The 22684-nt window shown below is 38.2% G+C and overlaps 1 protein-coding gene across 10 annotated transcripts in view; it reads left to right on the top strand.

Annotated features, from left to right (window-relative positions):
* The window catches only part of PLCB4 (phospholipase C beta 4), a 408833-nt gene that overhangs the window by 187887 nt on the left and 198262 nt on the right, over positions 1-22684 (top strand). The window contains exon 4 of one of the 10 annotated variants that reach the window (XM_037990700.2): positions 8240-8311. The exons of 8 other annotated variants lie outside the window; for them this stretch is intronic. The gene's annotated coding sequence lies outside the window, so the exon portion shown is untranslated. Of the gene's footprint in view, positions 1-8239; positions 8312-20996; positions 21085-22684 lie in introns of those variants that run through there. One more of the 10 variants, XM_008018307.3, reaches the window with a different exon arrangement.

Here is a 22684-nt window from a genome sequence, read left to right as displayed (position 1 = left end):
TTCTCAGTAAACAAATCAAGAAATAGAGGTTTGAGCATATTGTCTAAAGATACACTCTTCAACCCAGCATCCCAACCATGTGTGGTTATTGAGCCACTGAAAGGCAGTTAGTCCAAATTGAGATGTGCTGTAAGTATAAAATATATACCCAACTTTTGAAGACTTAGTATGAAAAAAAGAATGTAGAATACTTCAATCATTTTTATATTGATTACATGAATTGATAATATTTTGGATGTATTTGGTTAAATAGCATATTTAATTTATTAATATTAATTTTACCATTTAAAATTGTTCTTTATGTTACTACTAGGAAATGTAAAATCACAAATGTGACTCACACTATACTTTTACTGAACAGTCCCTGAATTCGAGATTTGGAAGTACATTTGAAGAATGGAAATTAGAAATGATTTATGTATTCATACCATTCCAGAAGTAGACCGGGAAAGGAAGAGTTTTTATGTTATATTTTATATGTTTTAGAAAATGTTTGTACTAAGCATTGAGCAGTTTCAAAGGGCTATTTGTAAAGTCTATGAAAGGCATAATGAATACTATGACAACAAACACCCTTAGTCACCACCCAAAGAAAAAATAAATAAAATACCATAGACTTTGAATGCATTTCCTCTTTCTACTTCAGGCTACTGGACTGTTTTGATTTTCATTTTTTTAATAAAAATAGTTATTTTCTTTTTGTAAAAAGTTTCTAATTGAAGGATATCTTGTGTAGTTTTTTTGGGGGGGTTGTTGGATAATTTGTCAGTATTAAATTTTAGAATGTGTGTGCCATTTGATTCAGTGGTTCCCTTTGAGAAATGTATTCTATATGTTTTGAAAAATGCAAACTGCAAAAAAAGTATAGAGTGACATCATGTTAATTTTTAAAAGCATGTATGTTTATATATTTGTGTAATTATAGATCTACATATACATGTATATGCTGACATTCATGTAGACATTTACATGATATTTTTGTGTATATACATGAGCTTATTCACATATAATAACTAGGACTAGTGCTTATCTCTCAGAAGTCTTATTGGATGGGCAGAGGAGGGAACGTCATATTCTTGTTTTATAAATTTTCAGAGAGAGAGATGATCATAGAATTATGATTTTATTTACTTAGATATGTTCATTTTCTGTATTTTTCAAGTAAAAATTCTTTAATGAAATACAATATGTGTTGAAATATGTTCTAGCAACTGGGACTATCTTAGAACACATTGCCTTAGAAGGTAAGAAGCAATATGTTTACAAATGAGAAAGAGGCTAAGTTGCATGAAAGTATTAAAGCCATTATTTTTCTTCTCTTCCTCCCTAAGTATATCAGTACAAGAAGCAAGTGTTACCACTTTCAAAGCAATCCTAAAATTGATTCTTTATCCCATCCTTTCAGTCTAAGACACTTTTAAAGAAACCACCAGTCTTCCTCCAGTGTGCTTTATTTTCTAACGCAGTATAAGAAGCCTGTGAGCAGTTCACATTAATGTAATGATGTGTGCTTCCAGCAGGACAATCAAAGCAAAGGGAATGCATGAATCTCTCTCTTTTTGTTTTAACTTTGCTGAGTGTAGACCATGTATACTTTTTGGTAATGTTTACTTCTTCTCTAATCATATATGTGCATGTGCATTGAAAAGATTTTAGGAAACTCAAATTACAAATTAAATACTTATAGTAATCCTGTCATCCAGATATAAACACTAACAATATTTTGTTGTATTTATTTCTAGAATATCTAGACATACACATATAACCATTTTTAAAACTTAGGAATATGCTGTGCATGTGATTGATTTTCTCATAGAATATTGTGAGTGCTTTTTCATGGCATTGAATGTTCTTCATAAGCATTAGTTTTAATGACTCTGAATTAGATCATTTTAGGAAATCAATTAAAAATATTCTAAGAGTTTAAATTGAGAATGAATATATCTTTGTGGTGAGCACTGAACATACTTTTTCTTTTACTTGACTTTGAGTATGTAATTGATTTCATAAGTAAAAAGATAATGAAACGCTTACCTTGTCATAATGAATAGTGACTTCCTAAGCTGTTAATGTTAGGTGAATGGAAGTCTTCCCCTGTGGATATGGAAGACATATCCAAGGACACATTGTTAATGAGAACGGACTGGCTGTGTACTTCGATACTCTCCAATAAGTGAAAAAACAGAAACTTCATTAATGCAAAATGACATGGAGCTATACCCTTGCCTTTTCAGACAAGGATGAATCTATATTCTGTCCTTGTCTCAAGGAGGCAGAAGGTTGCAGATTCCTTTTTGCTGTGTTGTTTACCTTTAATGACTCATTTGGCATAAACCAGCATTATCAAGGTGAATTCCAGCTGAGTCAAGTCTAATACATGTCATACAAGACAGGATCATTCTGGAAAGTGGGAATTTGGAATTGTGTCTTCTATCGTCAGTTGAATGAATGGGATAGGCTGAGTTGGAGGAGGAATGATTCTTTTGGGCTATGGGGACCCAAGAACTAGTGCCATCTGAGAACCATTAACTTTTTTTAAAAAGTGGAAGATCAGAACATTCACAAGGACTATAATAAGAGAGAGTATGATAGGTCAACATGAGAGAATAGACGAGGTAGTCAGGTGAGTGGGTGAGCGAGCGAGTGAGTGAGTGAGTGAGAGAGAGAAGAGGGCGGAATTTATAAAGAGCATAGCTCCCATCTCCTGGATGCCTTCTGCAGGCCAGCCACTTGTCTCCCATGGGATGGGAAGGGAGTCACCTGCAAAAGGAGGAGCATGGAGGATGAGGCAGAATTTCTTTTCACTTGGCATGTAAGGATGATGAGACTGAAGGAGTAGGAAGGAAGTAGCTTGAAGTAAACAGAGTTTTAATAATAAAGGGATTTGAAGAGTTGACACTGTCTGGCATTCCGTGAGGAAACGAAGACCTCTTGTAAATAACTTGCAGAAGGTTACATGGTTTTTCACAGGAAGCTCCAGGAAGCTGCCTGGTACTGTTGGATATGGACATGAACTATTTATTCCTCTAAGATCCTGACATCTGAGACAAAGCCAGGATGTTTTATACAATTTCTGGACTAGATGTGTTCTCTGATGAAAAGTGAAACTGCATCCTCTTTGCATTGGAATTTGCAGGCACTCTCTCAAGCTACTTTAAGTGAGAAAAAGGGGAATGTATTGAAAGAACACAAGGCTGTGTCCAGGAATCTCAGAGTAAGCAGGGGAGGATCTAAAAATATGAACTGGAAAGCTTTAAAGAATCCAGGCAGTGATTGATTTTCAGTGGCTCTCTTATCTCTGCTCTTCCAGTGCTGTTTTTCTCTGCCCCTGTTTCTCTGTATACATGAGGTTGGGTCACTGTCCTAGATATTTACAAGCCTTGTTCAGGCAGCTCTTAACTAGCATCCCTGAAGTTCAATCCCAAATTCTCATGAGAGGAAGAAGCTGATTGGCTCATGTACTAAGCTTTGAGCACATGTCCCTCCTTGGTCCAGTCAGCACTGGCCAGGGGCAAGATCCCAGCACAAATATGGGTGCCATGGATAGCCTGGTGGATAGGGATCAGATAATACTTGTCAAAGAAGGAAATTGTGGGCTGGAGTTCTCTAAAATTGACCACTATCTAAAATTGACCACTACCCTATGATATCTTAGCAGGTCTGGGACAGGCGACATGATCTTTCACCATCACTGTCTTTTCTACCAAGAAGAAAATCTAGTCCCTTGCTGTTGAAAGTATGGCCCATGGACCAGCAGGTTTAGCATCACCTGGGAGCTTGTTAGAAATGCAGACTCTCAGGCCCTTCGCCAGGCCTATTGTGTTAGAGTCTCGGGGTAACAAGATACCCTGATAATTGTAGGGCACTAACTTTTGGGAAATGCTAGTTAGATGGAGGAGAGAATTAGGAACCAACACAGATCAGGGCTGCTGAGATGGCTTCTTCCACAGGTACATATCTCCTTTTATCTGGCAGCTAATTTGTTGTGGCCAAGCTTCAGCTAAGAGCTATCCCCTGCCCTCACTAAGCTCTTATTTAAGATGTTTCTGCTAGAAACTTGAGTTCAGGATGAGCTGGAGAGAGCTGCCTGTGCTCAAGAGAAAGATAGTTTTGGTGTCCATCTTATTCTGTGTTGGCACCAGAGAGGTTATCAGTGGGATGAAAAAAGGAAAGACAAAAGCAATAAAGGTGCTAAAATCATGTCCAAAAGGCAAGTATGAGCAAGTTCACTTTTAATTAGTTATTACCTTGAGGTTACTTACATTAAATCATTATACTACATCGGTTTTCACTTCTGCCTCTGAAAGTTTATTGAAGTCTTCAAAAAGGTATCTTTTCATAAAGCTTAAGCTCTTTGTGGGCTATGTTTTGATAGAGGAAAAATTACTAGATAATTGTGTATTAAGTCTATTTAGAGTACAGATTCCCTCAAGAAACTCACCAGGTAGAACATCTTTGGCAGCAATTCAGAAATCCATGCCATTAATTTTTCGGACTTTGATGTCCAAAAAGATAAATTTCTGATACTCTACCTTGCAGGAACTCTGTTTTCCTTCATTTTCTCTTTTATACTCCCTAAAAGGCCCTGGGAACTAATGTGTGTCCTACAATCTGCCATTATTGTTAAATCAATCTGCTTATTTGCAGGAATACTTTAATTATTTAGTAACCTGTTTGGAAAATCCCTATGAATTATTTTCTTATAAAAATCCTTACTTTGTAATAGAAGTGATCAGATGGAAATAACAAGAATTTCTAATTCCATGGGCAATCAGGTGGCCTCTCTCAATGGTACCCTTCTGACATGAATTCAGAACTTTCATCAGTGTGTATGTTGTTGGAGTAGAAATGTATAGTTTCACTGGATCATGTTGGAATTGTTGAAGCCAGTTGCTCTAATGCACTTGATTTTTTTGTGACTAAATTTCTTTATTAAAAGTTTCATTTTGTCTGGAAATGTAATGTCCTTTTCTTGAATAGGCATGCGGAAGTATTTGGAAATCTTTGAAGTACTGTTTCTCAACCTGAGCTGCATATTGAAATCACCTGGGGAGCTTTGAAAGCTACTGATGCCTAGGACCCATCTCCAGAGATTCCAAAGTCATTGCTCTGGGTGCAGCCTGGACTGTGGGATTTTTAATCCCTTCCCTCCCCTGAGATTCTAATGTGCAGCCAATGTCAAGAGACATCATCCTGTCGACCTGTTTACCAAACAGGTGTGGATGTGGGTAGATAGGCTCGTCAAAATGCATTTTCCCAGATGCTATCCCAAGACAACAAATTCATTAGTTTTGGGGCAACTCCAAGAATCTATTTAAGCAAGTCCAAGCCCCATTGTGATTTTGATAGAGGCGGCCCTCGCACCACATTTAGAAACCCTTTCTTGGAGATTATTTCTAAAAAGAGAATGACTGGGACCAAAATATGTTCAGTGTTGTAGTATTAGGGACCATCAGTGAGTGACTGAGGTGTACTTGAAAAAGATGACAAGGCTGGGCGTGGTGGCTCAAGTCTGCAATCCCAGCACTTTGGGAGCTCAAGGCAGATGGATCACTTGAGGTCAGGAGCTCGAGACCAGCCTAGCCAACATGGCAAAACCCCATCTCTACTAAAAATACAAAAATTAGTTGGGCATGGTGGCACACGACTGTAATCCCAGCTACTCGGGAGGCTGAGACACAGGAATCACTTGAACCCGGGAGGTGAAGGTTGCGGTGAGCCGAGATTGTGACACTGCACTACAGCCTGGGCAAGAGAACAAGACTCTGTCTCAAAAAAATAAAAAAATAAAAAAAGTGACCAGCAGTTATGTGGTATAGGGGCAAGACTCTTGGGGTCACAATGACAGAATAGAGTTCTGATTCCCACAGTGCTTCCGTTACCAGTTCTGTGGCTCTGGGTATGACACTTAATCTTTCTGGCGCTGAATCCCTTCAACTCCAAAAATAGGGCTTGGAAAATATTAATCTCAGGTCCTCTGAAGCTCCCATACTGGATTGTTCGATGATGGTAAAAATTTTCTGTTAGTATAAATTCTTACAGAAACTTCTAACAGTGCTGTTGATGGATGCCCTGCCACAGTGGGTCAAAAAGCATAGTGCCTGGGCAAGCGGCAGCATAGTCACATTGTTAGAAATGCAGATTCTCAGGCCCCACCACAGATTTACTGAAGAAGCATCTTTGGGAGTGGGCCCCAGCTGTTTCACCAGCCCTTCAAGAGATGTTGATGCATGCTTAAATTTGAGGAGCATGCCTCTAAAAATAGTACTTGGAAAAAAGAAAGATGAGAAGTATTCTTTTTACCTATGGTGAAGAGAAATCATTTGCTAAACATATAAACGTTTAACACTGTTTAGAAAGAAATATGTTAGCAAGCAGCTTCAAGTGGAAGGGTAACTGTTAAGAGAAATACTGAAATCTACAGCCTTGCTGTACAACGTGTGGTCTTCTGATGGGTCAACATTGCTATCTCTGGAGAACTGCAGAATCTCTGTCTCTGCCCCAGATCTACTGAATGAGAATCTGCATTTTTTGTTGTTTTTTGTTTGCTTGCTTTTTGTTTTTTTGTTTGTTTGTTTAAAAAGTTCACTTGGTCATTCATTTGCAGTCTGAGAAGCATTGTTCTAGATAAAGATGTTAAGACCATAATGTCAGCTTTCCCTTACTTTCGTAATATGTACCTATCAATAAACTGTCCCACCTCACAGGTCTGAAATCGAATTCAGTAAAGCATTTTTGGCCCTGTAAGTTGGATCCACACCTATATCAATTTAATAGTTAGTAGCTGTTGTTTTCATTGTGTTTTACCTGTTTGGGGCTTTTACGCCTTTTTAAAAAAATTCCTTATGGAAAAAAATTGCTTAATATTTTTGCTTTCTTTTTCCTTTTTTTCCTCTTCTGAAAGCTGCCATTTCATTCTGACTCCCTATAGTACTTGAACATTTTTAAATTATTTTTTCTAGTGTCCGACCACTTTTCTAAAATGGAAGCTGGGTAGAATATTGAGGGTTTGTTCTATGGGTTTGGTTTTATCTTGATTCATTGCTACATTTCTATATTTGTGTGGATCTCAATAAAATTATAAATTACAAGATTAATGTTACAAATTATAAATTAAGCTAACATTAAACTGCAAAACGTATGGGAAAGAATCCTTAAGGATCTGCAGCAGAACCTTCTAAACTAACAAAGAAGAACTAGCCTTGTGCAGTGGTACCTTAAGATAGAGATAGGCAACCTGAGATTTCACAAATAGAACAGAGCAAGTTTATGATAAAATGGATGGAAATGGAGCACGACATACTACGTGTATATTCTTATGAAGCAACTTTAAAAAATAACTCTTTTAATCATTTGTTCCCTCCAAAACTTAGGTACTCTCTCTAGTAACAGTTCCTAGGTACTAGGAGATTTATTGGCTTCAAATTATGAGAAGAAAACAACAATGTTAAAGTGCCTTTCATTAAATATGTGCCAAACAGGACATTTCCTCAACCATTTTGTCAACTAGGACATTATATCAACTTGTAACTTAAATCATCTTTATGACTTATCTATAAGCTACATTTGCTCTGGGTGCCTTCACTATGTTTGCTACGATTTGGGGAATCAAGAAAAATTCCTAAACCTAGGAATCTTAGAAAACACTGGCCTTACATGGTTAATTACTTATTTTGTTTTCTTCTGTGGTTATTCCATATCTATTTTTCTGTTTAGAATTAGAAGTTAGTCAAGGTTTTTAAAAGAATTATTATTTGTAATAAAAATATATCATAAAAGGGCAATTTTTATTTGATTTTTAAGGTTATTTTTCTCTCTAGAAAATCAGTTCTTGACCTTTTTGGGGCATTAAAACTCATCTGAAAATCTCATGAAAGCTGAAAATATGCAGAAAAATATACATTTTGAGCTGAAGATTAACCTCAGTGTCAGTGCTATAATTTGCATATTTGTTCCCTCCTAAATTTATGTTGAAACTTAATCTCCAATGTGGCAGTATTCAGAGGTGAGGCTTTTAAGATGTGATTGGTTCATGATGGCCCTGCCCTCATGATAGATTAATTTGTTCATGGATTAATGGAGTAATGGGTTAGCATGGGAGTGGATCTGTGGCTTTATAAGAAGAGTAGGAGACACCTGACCATGTTAGCACACCTCCCTGAGGTGGCACAGGGCATCACATGGCAAGGGGGCTGAGTGTGCTAACATAGTTAGGTGTCTCTTTCTCTCATCTCTATAGAGAGTCTCCACCAGCAAGAAGGCTCTCACCAGATGCAGCTGCCTGACTTGGGACTTCTTCACCTCCATAACTGTAAGACATAAATTTCTTTTCTTTATAAAACCAGTTTCAGGTATTCTATTATAAGCAACAGAAAAGGGACTAAGGCAATCAATTAATTCACTAAAGACTTTTCTGATGACAAAAACAAATGAACCAACTAGCAAAATTAACTAATATGTTCACCCTAGGAGTTTTAAGTGAGACAAAGGTAACTTTTTGGTTCTCCTTGAACCCATGGCTGGGTCTAGGGTCTCTGATCATACTTGGTTTCTTTCTGTTTCTCTGCTATGTCTTCTGCTGTGTTTGGTTTCACATTTCAGTCATTGACAGCTTCAGGCTGATATACCATTGTTCCAAACATAACAGAATAAAGACTCTAATTTCAAAGTATCTCAAGTAAACCTCAGAACTGAGCTTGTGAATCTTGATGGCTTATATCTGGGTATTCTGTCCATTCCTGAACCAAGATTATTCCATCTCCAGCTGTGGTAGGTCATAGCTCAGGTCACAGTCTTTCACTTTTAGAGTCAGTTTCACAGGAATGTCAGGAACTGACAGCAGGAAAAGGAAGGATTTCTTGATGAACATCAGTGCCCTCTTATCCATACAAGGGGGATGATGTTAAGGGGGAAAGACTATCAACATCCACCGCAGAAGCAGAAATGCTGTTAAGAGACAAAGACTGTCAGCATCCACCACCTTGAGCAACCACTGATTTAGAGGTAAAGAAACTATATAATTAGCCCAGGCCAACTCTTTTTTTAAGTTTTATAATGCCCAGACTACATACATGTCTTCATCACTTCTTTAATATAAAATTTCTGTGCACCTAATGAGAAGTTATTTTTAGCTACACATCCATGACCCTTATCCTTATTGTTGCATTTGTCCTCTGAACCTTGTCATCACATACCTTGCCCAAAATGCACTGCTTTAGCCATTGAGCAAGGTGGGTAAGCACATTGAATTTGCTATCATCCTCCTTAAAGGTGTAACAATGCAGGTAGCTCAGTCACATGGGATCAAAGAAATGAGGCTTATTCCTAATACTTTAGGAATACTTGTGAAGCCTCATGGGAAGTTTTTCTTTAAACAAGTCTACAGCACTTATTTTAGGCTTAACTAATCTGATTAGTTATTAACAGAAAAGGAAAGATACATTTAAAGTCCACAGATATGCAAACATTTAATCAGTGAGTATAGGTTTTATGTTCTGTCTTCATTTATCAGTGATGAGAGTGACCTTGGTTATGACCTCCCACAGCTAAGGATGGAATGCTTTTGGTTCAGGAAGGGAGAAGATGCCAAGACCTGACCAATTAGGATTAACAAGCTCAATTCTGAGACTTTATTTGAAGTACATTGGAAGTGGAGTCTTTCTTCTGCTAGGGTTAATACTACTGGCATATTAGCCTGGAGCTGTCAACCATAAGAGATAATGCGTTCAACTATAGTTGTCATCATTCTAACACAGTGAGCAAGGACTGAGTGCTACTGAAAAATCCGGTAAACAGAAAGTTGTTTCACTTTGGCTATGTTTTGCTGGATTTAAATTGAACATTTCTGAAACTTCTGAATAATTCTGTCATAGAAAGATCCATTACAAGGAACATTTTATAAATAAACTACTCTTATATCAACAGAGATCAAGGCAAAGAAAAGAAACCACTCTAGGTATTTCTCACAGGAAAGATTTAATACAGGGGATTGGGTGCTTAGAAAATGGCCTGAAACTCTGGTGAATGATGAGGAATGTTGTAGCCATCACTGGACATTTAAGTTCAGGAGCACACCCACTGTTGCTATTGCTGCTGTAATTTCCTCTAAAACCTGTATCTTTCAAATTGTGATTGCCGGGAGCAGTAGCAGCAGGAAGATGGCCACTGCCCTTTAAATATTTAAGTGCTTCTAACTGGTGGAACTCACATACATAGGAGTCTTGGAAATTTAATGTTTAACCTTCTGGCCTCCCTAACCAAGGAAGGGTGGTACGGCAGTATACAGAGACATTCCACAGTATATACTACAGTATTAAGAAAACGAGTTCCCCTGGGATTTTATTAATGAAGTTCCTTTTTTATTCAAGAGAAACTACCTGTCTATGACAGCTTAAAATAATATTAAGCCTCACTAAATGGAGAATTACATTTTTTCCTTTTTATTTATTTTAAAAGGTACAAACAGTAAAATTCATACTTTTTGATATATGAGATTTGACAAATTCATTGAATCATGTTGTCACTGTCATAATAGGATACAGAACAGTGTCTTCACTCCAAAAAATTCTTGTCTGTTGTTTGTCTGTATTCAGCTCTCTTCCCATCCATACCTCCTGGTAACCAGGGATCTATTATCCATCACTACTAGGTTTGCCTTTTCCAGAATGTCATGGAAAGGGAATCATACAACGTGTATTGAATGTGACATTTGTAGAATGCATTTGAGCTTCATCTATGTTGTTGCTTGTATAGATAATCCATTTCTTTTTGTTGCTGATTAGTATTCTATTGTGTGTATGTACCATTCATGACTTGTGTTTTGAAAGAATCACATATTTCCTTTTATTCAAACTCTCCATATATTTTTGTAAAATAACATGGATATTATGAACCCTACTTGCAACTTCAAATGAAATGTTCTTTATTGATGATTAATCAGGTTATGTAGTTTAATTATGATTCCTGGGTAGGATCAAGAAAATTAGACAAATCTCAAGAAATTTCTATTCTAATATATAGGTCAAGTATGCTACCTAGAATGTACCAAGTGCCCATTTATGCCACCTCAATGAGTTTTCCAAAAGAAACAAATATTTTTTAGATGAATTATTTGTTGATTTTCATACTATCGTGGAAAGATCAGTGAAGGCCACCTATATGTTCATTTGAAAAGATGGACTCATTTTTGGCCCTATTCTCAGAGAGCCTTTCTTCCAGACAAATTTCAGCATATTTTGATGACTCATTGTAGAAACTGGTTTATTATTTGCAGCAGGAGAAAGCATTGCTAGCCAACAACTGAGAAAAAGAAAAGGTTACAACATTCAGTTTTAGGTTTCTAAAGGCCTTATTGGGCAGAATGTAATTTCCAGCTGTGGATTCATCCAGCCTTTGAGGACTTATCCCCTGCCTCTTTTCTGAAGGGTTCTGTGATTGTTCATTACCTCAAGTTGTCCATTTTACATCTTATTTGAAAGCAGGACCCTGACAGTGCTAAACCTTCTCAGGGTCAATTGAACTGTCAGAGGTAAAGAAACCAAAAAGTTTGCTTGTGTTTAGTCTACCCCAGACATTCTACACATTACGTTCATTATCTCACAACTTTATCTGGTAGGTAGTAGTATTATCAACATTTAACAGTTAAGGAAGCTGAAATTGAAAGAAGTTAGTTACCATTCCCAAGATTCACATAGCTCATTTAAGAACTTTTGAACCCAGGACTCTCTGGTAACAAAGTTTATGTTTACAACCATTTTGCATTTGATTTTTTTGTCATTTAGAAGACATTGACATTGTCATTACCATTTTTATACATGAATTATGTGCATCTATAATTAAGATGACAACTGCTTGTCCAGACTACTTATCCCTGTAAAAAAATGTTTCCGAACATTGTTAGGTGTGAGTAATTAATACATCCTGCATAAAATGTTCTGTGGACCAATGAGATGGCTTATTAGAAACATTTGGCTTCTTCCAAGAAGGGTTGCCAAAATGGCAAATGTAGTGCAATTCTTTATAACACTTGTACCTGGAGTCAGAAGTCACATGTAGCATTCAGACTAACTATATCAGTTGGGGCTTTTAGGGTTGTGCTTTTTGGATTTTACAGGGATGTGATTTGACCTTTGATTAAGAAAGCATCATGGGGCTGGGTGTGGTGACTCACACCTATAATCTCAGCACTTTGGAAGGCTGAGGAGGGAGGATCACTTGAGCCCAGGAGTTCGGGACCAGCCTGGGCAACATAGCAAGATCCTTTGTCCACCAAACAAAAACAAAAACAAAAACAAAATTGGCTGGGCGTGGTGGCATGCACCTAGTAGTCCCAGCTACTTGGGAGGCTGAGGTAGGAAGATAACTTGAGCCTGGGAAGTCAAGGTTACAGTGAACTATGAACACACCACTGTACTCTAGCCTGGGCAGCAGAATAAAACCCTGCCCCCCACGTAAAAAAAAGAAGAGAGAAAGAAAATATCAAGGTACCATGATTATGAAGGTATAACAATTTCTTAATACAGAACTTTGTTGCTGTTGCAATGAGGTTCTGCTGTATCACTTGAAAATAATTTGATGAAACTAAATCAGATCAGGGCCTTGTACCTAAAACATTACACATGCTTTAGTAGTCATAAAACATGTTCTGCTAATGAGGATGCTGACTGGCAATCAGAAGTCTAAGATGGAGCATTACTGACATTTTACATGCTCTCATGGTTACCATCATAGCTGCAGGTCTCCAACCTAGACTATCAAGGATCTTTGTCTCACTTCCTATTTCCTCTCCTCCCCTTGTTCCTCCTCCACCCTAAATTAAATGCAAGCCTGGACAACATTGCTTTAGCACTTTCTAAGTATATTTTATTTTGGCAAGTCATATATTTACTCAGTTCTTTTGTGCAAAGCAAATAAGCTACTAGAGCTCTCCCCTTGGAGCCATTAATCAAATTGTTTTTGAGTTTTTCTGCTCCCCAGGGTGGGGAAGTGTTACACATTTCTTAGTGAGCATACCCTTCAAATGAATAAATGGTCTTGGGTGATATCAAACAAGGTCAGTTTGTTCTTTGGTCTAATGAAAAGGCTCTCCCAGTTTGTTCACTGTTACTAGTGAACTTGACTTACCTTGTAAGCTTCTAGTTACGGGGATTTTTTTTTTTTTTTTCATTTCACTTTACCTACCTTGGTACCTAGCAGTGTTGGATACATCGAAGGTACTTTCTATATTTTGTTTTTGGAAAATGCTTTAAAGTTACACAGGAGAAAATATATCCATGTAATTCTGAGGAGGCTGGATTCCCTTCAGGAGTGGGGGCATTATTGGTTTTAATCCTGAGTATATACATATTAGAAAATAAACAATGAGTTGAATGTTTGACATTGGGCAAGTACCATGCAGGAAGGATAATCATAGACCTGCTTTTGCAAAGCATACATTCAAGGGTAAAAGACTTACAGTGTGAGAATAGAATGATGTCACTACCGCTTTTATCATTACTCTTGCCTAGTGTGTATCGAGCAATAATGAAATGTCAGACCTTCCTCTGAGTCGTTTCAATATTAATGTCTTCAATTCTCAAAACAGGGCTCTTGAAGTAAGCACTGTGATTATTCCCACTTTACAAATGAGGAAACTGAAATGCAGAGAGGTTATACTTGCTGAAGATCACACAGTTATGAAAGGCATGCCTGCTATTTTAATTTGGGCAGTCTGACTCCAGAGCCCATGTTTGTATGTACTGGTCAGATGGAAGAAGCAGGGGATCCCAAATGAGCCCCTCACCCAAAGCTATGGGTTAGAGAAGGGTCCCAGAGTCAGTGACATCTGTGCTAACTCCTGGATGATGGGTAGGTATTTGCCAAGTGAAGGAGGAGGAAGAGGAGGGTGTTATGTTCTGTTCGGATGATAATACAGAACTGGTTATTGTGGTTGCAGTGTGTGTGTGTGTGTGTGTGTGTGTGTGTGTGTGTGTGTGGTGTCTGTTTGGAGCAGATGATACAGATGCTCAAGCCAGAGTATGTACGTCTTTGTTAAGCCATGTTATTACTAAATGTGGGTTTTTATCTTGTGTATTGTTGTGAGCCACTGAAGGGCTTTAATCAGGTAACATGATAAAACTTACATTTTTAGAAAACTTAGTTAGGCTTCTGTGTAGAGAATGAAAGAAAGAACAGGAGGAAGACTGCCGGCAGGATATTAACTAGGAAACTTTGCAGCAGCCCAGGAAAGGACGGATTAATACAAAACCTAGAGTCAGGGTAAGACAGGGGCAGATGCCAGAGAGATCCAGGGAGTAGAATCCAGCAGGACTTCGTAACTCGTTGGCTGGATAGGAGAGAAGAATTAGATGGAAGAGTCACATTTAGAGTATTTTAAAGAAAAAAAAAATTGAATTCCACAGTTCCTGCTCCAGGCCAGTTTTTCATTGTTCTTACAGTTTATTTTTCTTTAGAAAGGAAAAGGCACATTAAATGTTAACGAAACAGATGTACCTGATTTTTTATAGATTCCTGGTCCATTTGACTTTCCTTTCTAATGCTATGGTTTCTTGAGTTTACACTACTTGTGGTGGCGAATGCTTTCCGTAAAATTTCTTATATGTTATCTCTTAAAAATTGCAATATTTATCCCTTTAAGTTGCCATAAAAAAGAGAGTGCAATGAAGGATGAGAGAAATTATGCTCGTCTTCAGTATCTTAACGGGCACCATACTCCTTAGGTATTAAGACTGAACACGACTTTTACCCCCCAAATTATCAGATTCTGACCCTGTTTTATTTGCACATGTAAACACATGTTTGGGAACAGCAAAGTTATTTCCATCAGCCTTGGACAATGCATTTTTGTAATGGCAAATTCTATGCTTAAACATCTCCCATAGGGTTAAAGAGAAAAATACCTTTTGTCCTAGGAAAACCATGCCTTGTGCTTTGCCTCTACTCTTTGTTTCTGAGCCTCAGAAACTGTTTCTCTTGAGAATTTCCATCTGCCGGTAGGTTTTCTCTATGGTTCTAGAGAGCAGATAAAGATACAAGTATCCCGGCCGGGCACAGTGGCTCAAGCCTGTAATCCCAGCACTTTGGGAGGCCGAGACGGGCGGATCACGAGGTCAGGAGATCGAGACCATCCTGGCTAACACGGTGAAACCCCGTCTCTACTAAAAACACAAAAAACTAGCCGGGCGAGGTGGCGGGCGCCTGTAGTCCCGGCTACTCGGGAGGCTGAGGCAGGAGAATGGCGTAAACCCGGGAGGCGGAGCTTGCAGTGAGCTGAGATCCGGCCACTGCACTCCAGCCCGGGCGACAGAGCAAGACTCCGTCTCAAAAAAAAAAAAAAAAAAAAAAAAAAAAAGATACAAGTATCCCTTGTTATCTGACAATCTTGCTTTTTCTGTACAGTACAGGTTTTCAAGTGGTAAAATTCCTACCTTATTTAAAATTTTTAAAATCTATACTAATTATTTGGCCCCTTTCCTCTTTGTCCCTTTTAGTTTTGTAATTGTCATTCAAGTGTAAGAAAAATATAACCATGCTTAAGATACTTGAAAAAATCTTTCCAGTTCGGAACTCTTTGAATGTAATAGAGACTCTTTAGAATTTTACCATATTGTAGGAAATACTGTTTCAACCACCACATGAACAATGATTTATGACATTTCTTATTGTATTCTTCCATTTTCATGCTGCTGATAAAGACATACCCGAGTCTGGGAAGAAAAGGAGGTTTAATTTGACTTACAGTTTCACATGGATGGGGAGGTCTCACAATCATGGCGGAGGGTACAAGGCACTTCTTACATGGAAGCAGCAAGAGAGAATGAGGAAGAAGCAAAAGCGTAAACCCCTGATAAACCCATCAGATCTTGCAAGACTTATTCAGTATCACAAGAATAGCACAGGAAAGACTGACCCCCCATGATTCAGTTACCTCCCATTGGGTCCCTCCCACAACATGTGGGAATTCTGGGAAATACAATTCAAGTTGATATTTGGGTGGGGACACAGCCAAACCATATCATTTATGAAACAGCATTACCTGGTGGGAGGAAACAAGTGGCATATTATCAAATGGGACCCTATGATTGCCCAAGGTCACGTGGCTGTTAAATGGTAGAGCCAGAACTCCAGCCTTGTTCTGTGCCATTCCCAGGCCCTGCTTGTTCTTCCTATCATACCACATATGTCATTTCTGCCTCTAGCTCATGGCCACAGTCTAGTTTTTTGATAAGAAGCAATTCCAGAAATGAAGATTCAAATCCCAACTAATTCTGTTCTACTCAAAATATGGCCCATGGACCAGCAGCATTGAGATCACCAGGGAGCTGGTGATAGCTGCTTGTTTATGGAGTGCTTATTTTGTCCAAGTAAGGTGCCAACTCTATTACATGCATTATCTCATGACCTTCTCAAAAGATGTGCAATGATATGATCCTTCTTTTTCCACAGATGACAAAAGTAAGCATAGGAAACTTATTGACCATACTTGTCCAGTGCTGTACAAGGAAAGGTTGGAGGTGAATTTCGACCTAGTTGTTCTGATTTCAGAGCTTATACTTTTAATCATACACTGCAGTTTAGGATGCATGTGGGACTGTTTCAAGGGAGAGCACAGTAGGGAGTGGGAAGGTGAGGAGGAAAGGAATTGGATGGCAAATGTGTCACCTAGGTAGGCTAACTGCTGTAACAAAGAGGACCACAAATATGTAATGGCTTGAAAATATTTATCTTTGCTTATCTAACAATACTGGGCAGGTGAAGGGGTTGATGGGACTGCCACATGTTTTTGTTTATTCAGGAATCCAGGCTGATGAGAGCTCTGTCATTTTTAGCATGTAGCTTCCAAGTTCACCCTGGAGTCGATGTAGTTAGAAGGACCAAATCACCAAGAGGAAGGGATGTTCCTGGGAGGATTTTATGGGCCATGCCCAGATGCGATACAACTACTTCCAATCACATTTCATAAGCCAGGATTCAGGTGTGCGGGCCTGAGAAGAGGAGTCTGGTGTGAGTCTCAGATGGGAAGGAATACCTGGATTTTACTGAGTTTCCAGGAAATATTAGGTCACAAGCCACTATTAGAATCAAGCCTCTGGGTACATTTTTATATGTTTTATTCTCCATGCTTTGTGAGAGAGGGGTTATTTATTTCATTTTACAAAGCAGCAAATTGAGATCCAGGGATTTGTCCAAGGTCACGTGGCTGTTAAATGGTAGAGCCAGAACTCCTGCTTTGTTCTATGCCATTCCTAGGCCCTGCTCTTTCTTCCCACCATACCACACTTGTCATTCCTGCCTCTAGCTCACAGCTGCAGTCTAGTCCTTTGATAAGAAGCAATTCCAGAAATGAAGATTCAAATCCCAGCTATTCTGCTGTACTCAAAATATGGCCCATGGTCCAGCAGCATTGAGATCACCAGGGAGCTTGTTAGAAACCTGCAGTTTCACACTTGGGAGGCTGAGGTGGGAGGATCGCTTGAGCCCAGTTTCAGGCTGCAGTGAGTGAGGATTGTACCACTGCACTCCAGCCTAGGTGACAGAGCAAGATCTTGTCTCTAAAAGGAAAAGAAAAAGAAATAGAAATGTGCAATTTCTGTCCCTACCCCAGAAGTGCTGAATCAGACTGATTATTTTAGCGGGGCCCCCAGGTAACCTGGATGTGCAGTAAAGTCTGGGAAGCCCTGGACCAGGTTCCTGGAAGCCAGCTTCTCCACCTGCTGCCTCTGTGTGACTGTCATCTTCCTTACGTGTGGGAGAAGTGGATTCACTGCATGTTAGCTACAGGGTCTAACCACTGGAGTAAAATTTCAGCCTTTTTAAAGAGTAAACATGTTTAACCTAGAAAGGACTACTTAGCAACAAAATATTGAAAGACTGCTCGGCCCATTTTTTTTTTTTGAAAAACATGAGCTGTTTCCATAGATAAGCCAAACAGGCCTGAGCAAAACAGAGGAAAAGAGAGCTTTGCTGTTTTGATTTGTGGATAATGATTTGATTTTCTAAAAAGAACAGCTTTGTTTCTTTCCCTGAAAATGTAAGAATACTGAGTTCTTAGCCTCAGCCCATGCAGTTTTCCTGCTTTGGCATATGGGTAGGGCAAAGCCAGATTAAAGATGCACAGCATCAAGCCATCTGACCTCCAATGCCAGATTTCCTGCAGTAGTCTAATTACCAGTTTATCAGCTGTTAACCTTGCACCACAATTACAAAAGGGCAACTGCTGGTTAGAGTCTTAATAGTTGATGAGTGTCAGGGAGGGTCTTCCTTCTGGTGAGAACAGTATCCTTGTGAGTCTCATGATGATGATTTGCTTTAGAGCTCAGTCACTGGAAGGGAGAAGAGAAGGAGCATAATGACCGAGGGGACCCAAGTACTGTGACAGAAGGCCATAGACAGCTTTCCTATCTAGGAGGAATTCAGCCTGAAGCCCATAGTTCAAGGAGCACATAGACTAGGCACTCCTGTTTTGAAACAATAAAATAAAACTGTTTTTTGAAAGTTTTGGTCACTTGATCATTTTGCCCCATGTCTGTGATTTCTCTTAGAATAAACAAATTAGGAATAGTACCTTGGTTTTAGTTATAAGACCATGTGCAGCCACAACGACATTGCCTTAGAAGGTAACTTTATGCTATTTTTATTCAATTAAATCTCACAAGCCACCCAGAGTGAATGTTTTCGTGTTGCTTTCTTAGAGATATGAACACAGAGAACAGAAGCTTGCTTAAGTTCAGAGCAAACAGAATTCCAGTTGCACAGCTCTCCCAGTTACAGCTGTTTATCAATACTTGGTGGATAGGGGAGAGGTGACTTGTGAACTGCAAGACCTTAATACATGTCAGTAACTTTCTACTACAAATTGAAATGCTCTGTAAATCAAGAGTTTGCCATTTTTATGCTGCTGTATTTCATGGCAGTCCAATTGGAAAAGAATTAGTATTGATGTTCTATTGGCATGGTTTCCAGACCAGATGTGATTTATAAGAACAGCATTGCATATAAGAGTGTACATTGCTTAGACAGGACATCCAGGAACTGAGTTAATCTACACTTTCAGGTACTTCTGCTCAAGAGAAGCACAGAAAATATCTTTACAAAGTTCCAAAATTAAATTTTAGAAAAAGGTTTAAACAAAAATGTTTGCTTATTAATTTACCCATGGTTACTCCAGCGAGCTCTCTCATGACAACTCATGGCATGCTTTACTAGACACTGGGCCCTATGCATAAGTTTCATCTGATATTACCCTAAAAAGGACTCTTCAGGTAGATATCATAACCTTCAGCTTAAAGTTTGAGGGAGCTGCACTGGATCTCACAAGGAGCAGATATGAGTGCTGGGCTTCCAGGGTCCTGGAAACTAGCAATCACTGTGAGTATCTGATGGCAGCCGACACATAGAATGGACGTGGTCCATACAGGCCATGACTAGGTTAGGTTGTCTCACTCACATAATGCCTGTTCATTCACTCATTCATTTCTCTTCACTTGTTTAACAAGTGTGCATTGAGAACTTACCATGTTCCAGGAGAACACAAAAATGAAAGATTCACAGGTCCTGCCCTCATGGAGCTCCCCATTGAGTTTTTTTGTTTTTTGTTTTTAAATAAAAACTTTACTGTATTTCCTTTCTTGGGTGGTTACATCTAGGTAAGACAGATACGTTGTATGTTGGATGGCCTCAGTTAAGCAAGATGCTAATAACTTTACAAAACTGTGGGAAAAATTTGGAGTATGTTATTTGGTTAAAGAATAGGAAGATTTCTAAGGACAGATTACAACGTTAAACCTAAAATTAAACAGTTTGCTTGCCAATGTATTCCTTTTTGTGTATTCCTTTATCTGTGAGTTCATTGAATGCTTCCTATGTGCAAGGTATTATGCAGAGTATAAAAGTTGAATTCAGTTTCTCATGCAGCTGAAGCTTCTTTCAGACTTAGACATGAGCTGGAAATAATTATTGTGCTAGATAGAAATGTTCATTGCCTTGGAGAGGTATGTATAAAGTACTTGGGATTTAAAGGAAGAGAGAATTAGAGAAAACTTCAAGGGGTGAAGTGACATTTGAGCCAGACATCAAAGGACAGACAGGATTGGAAGATGGGGAGATAGGTGGGAATAGAAGATTCATTTTAGGCAGAGAGGACAATAGGGAAAATAGAAGAGTGACTAGCAGGAAATTCAGCTGAAATTTGATATATGAAAGGTATTTTAGAGGTATCAATAATTGACTTATTTCCAAAGAGTTCATCATCATTTTAATCTCCCTTGAAGATTATTTTTTAAATCCAAGTAAGATATTTTAAAAATTAGAATGTACATAAAAGTTGAAAAAGGAAAAAATGCTGACCTTTACCCCAGTGAAACCACTGGCTAACGTTTGAATATTTTCCTTCAAGTCTTTTGTGTTTTGTTTCTGTGCCTCTTTTTGAGTAGTTGAAATAATATATTGCATTCTACCTTTTCATTTAAAATAATACTACCAGCACCTACCCATGTTATGAAAAGCTCTTTGGAATCGTCACATTTAATGGCCTTGTACTGTTTTGCCGTTTGGCTTTGTGATAGTTGACTTTACCCCACCCTATTGCTGGAGTTTAGGGTGTTTCATGTTTTCCATTGCTATGAACAGACTGGCTGTTGGCCAGCCAACCCCTTTTGTATTTCACAAATGGTAAAGCCAAGGCACCTGTAATAAGCCAAGATGGGGACTGACTTGTTCAGTTGCTGGAAGCCAAAAGACTCTTGCATAAAAAGCAGCCTTCTGACTAGAAGAGGGGCTGTGGGGTTTCTAGGAATAAAGATTAATAAACTACTTAGGTCATATTCCCTGAGAAGTTTAATCTGAGTGGGCCACTGACCTTCTGGCCTCTGGAAAGGAGATCCATTGAATTTCGAAGCCCTTTGATACTCCTCCCATTTCCTGCGGAATTTTGATTGTGGGTAAAGGTTCAAAACACTGGTTCTTCACACTGGATTTCCAAGTTGGGAAGAGAAGGCAGGAAAACCTATCAAAGGACAAAGATATTGTGTTCTCCACTTTAATCTGAAAGATGGAGCGGCAGGGGAGAAGGGAAGGGAAGAAAAGGAGGTGGGTGTCTCTGTCCTAATTTCACTGGGTTTCTCATCCCCTGTTAGTTGAAGTTACCAAACAGGAAAGCATTCTCCTTAGGAAGAAAAATGGTAAGAAAACTAATGCCTGCCTTGCTTGAATTTTCAGTGTTGCCAAACACCTATGTTTGTGACTTATTGATTGTGTACTGTGAACCTAGCCTGCTTTGCATCAGCTGTTCTTGTCTTTGGTTGCATCTTTTCTTTGTGAAATTTCACTTTGTGAGGAAATACTGAATTGGAGGGAGATACAGTCCTTACTGAGCATACTGAAGTAAATCCAGCTATTAAATCCAGCGTAAATCCCAGCAGAAGGTAGTGTATCAGAAATGTGGTTCTGTATGCTGAACATGTGTTTATAATAACAGTGCCTGGAGGCATATTTGTATTATAGTTCAGCAAAGGAAGGAGACAGGAAGGAGACTCTTAGCTTAGGGCAAAGAAACATCTGTTCAAAAAACAAAACAAAACAAAAACAAAAACCAAAAAAAGAGGTATACCACATTTTATGTAATAAATGCTGTTTTGAAAGTTTCTCTGGAATTAGTTTCCCATATTAAATCATGCTTCAAACTTTCTTAGGAACTTCACTTTTTCAAAGAGCTTTTCTATTAAATTTTTCAGAGAGAGCAGAATTTCTTGACAGTTAAGTATGCTAACCCGGTCATGAGGCTGCCTTATTCAAATATTGGCTTCACCATTGAGTAGCTTTGTGACTTTGGAAAGTGATTTAATTGCTTGAGGGCTTAATTTCCCTATCTGCAAAACAGACACAATAATAGCACCGTCACATAAAGTCTCTATACAGATTCAATGTGAAAGGACGTTTTAGAATGCAGTATTAGAAGTCATTTAATCATTTTAAAATGTTACTATTAATAATCTGTTAATTAGCAAGTGATATTATGCATGTAAAATAAAATTTTGGAACAATATTTTTCTTACTGCAAGCCGGGTCTGTAGGCTAGGCATATTAAAATATTTAAAATAAGTCATTGTATATTAGGTTAAAATGATGGAATGAAAACACTCCAGATTAGGAGAGTTTCAAAGTAATTCAACTGAACTGTAAAGCAAAATACATATAAAAACACAATTGTATTCTAAAATGTTTTACTCTTAGGTTTATCATATAACATTTTATTACCTAAAACTGCTAACACATGTAGGTTTTATATTTAAAATGCTAGTTTCTATTTAGTTTGAAATGTAGAGCTGAATGATTTTGCAAAATTAAATTGGGAATGAGTTATATTTTAGGTTCCCTGGAAAATTGTCTGTAGTTAGATGGCTGATATTGTTCCTTCTTATTTAGTTTAATTGAAAAAAAATTTGCACTGAAGAATTAAACACACTCTAAAATTTCAATAAATATTCCATGACTACTTTATTTATCTAGATATCAGCTTACTAACAATATCAGCCGTCCAAATTAAACAAAAAGTAAAACATTCAGAAGTGAAAAATACAGTCAAATGTTGTAAATGGCTAGTATACAGACCCTGCTATAAAATGCTATTATAAAATCCAGCTGCCCTCACTCAGAGCCTACTGATCCTTATGTATCACATAATCTTTCC

Source organism: Chlorocebus sabaeus, chromosome 2 (genome assembly GCF_047675955.1).
Source record: "Chlorocebus sabaeus isolate Y175 chromosome 2, mChlSab1.0.hap1, whole genome shotgun sequence".
NCBI lineage: Eukaryota > Metazoa > Chordata > Mammalia > Primates > Cercopithecidae > Chlorocebus > Chlorocebus sabaeus.
Note: the sequence above shows the minus strand (reverse complement) of the source record. Positions and strands in the feature narration are given on the sequence as shown.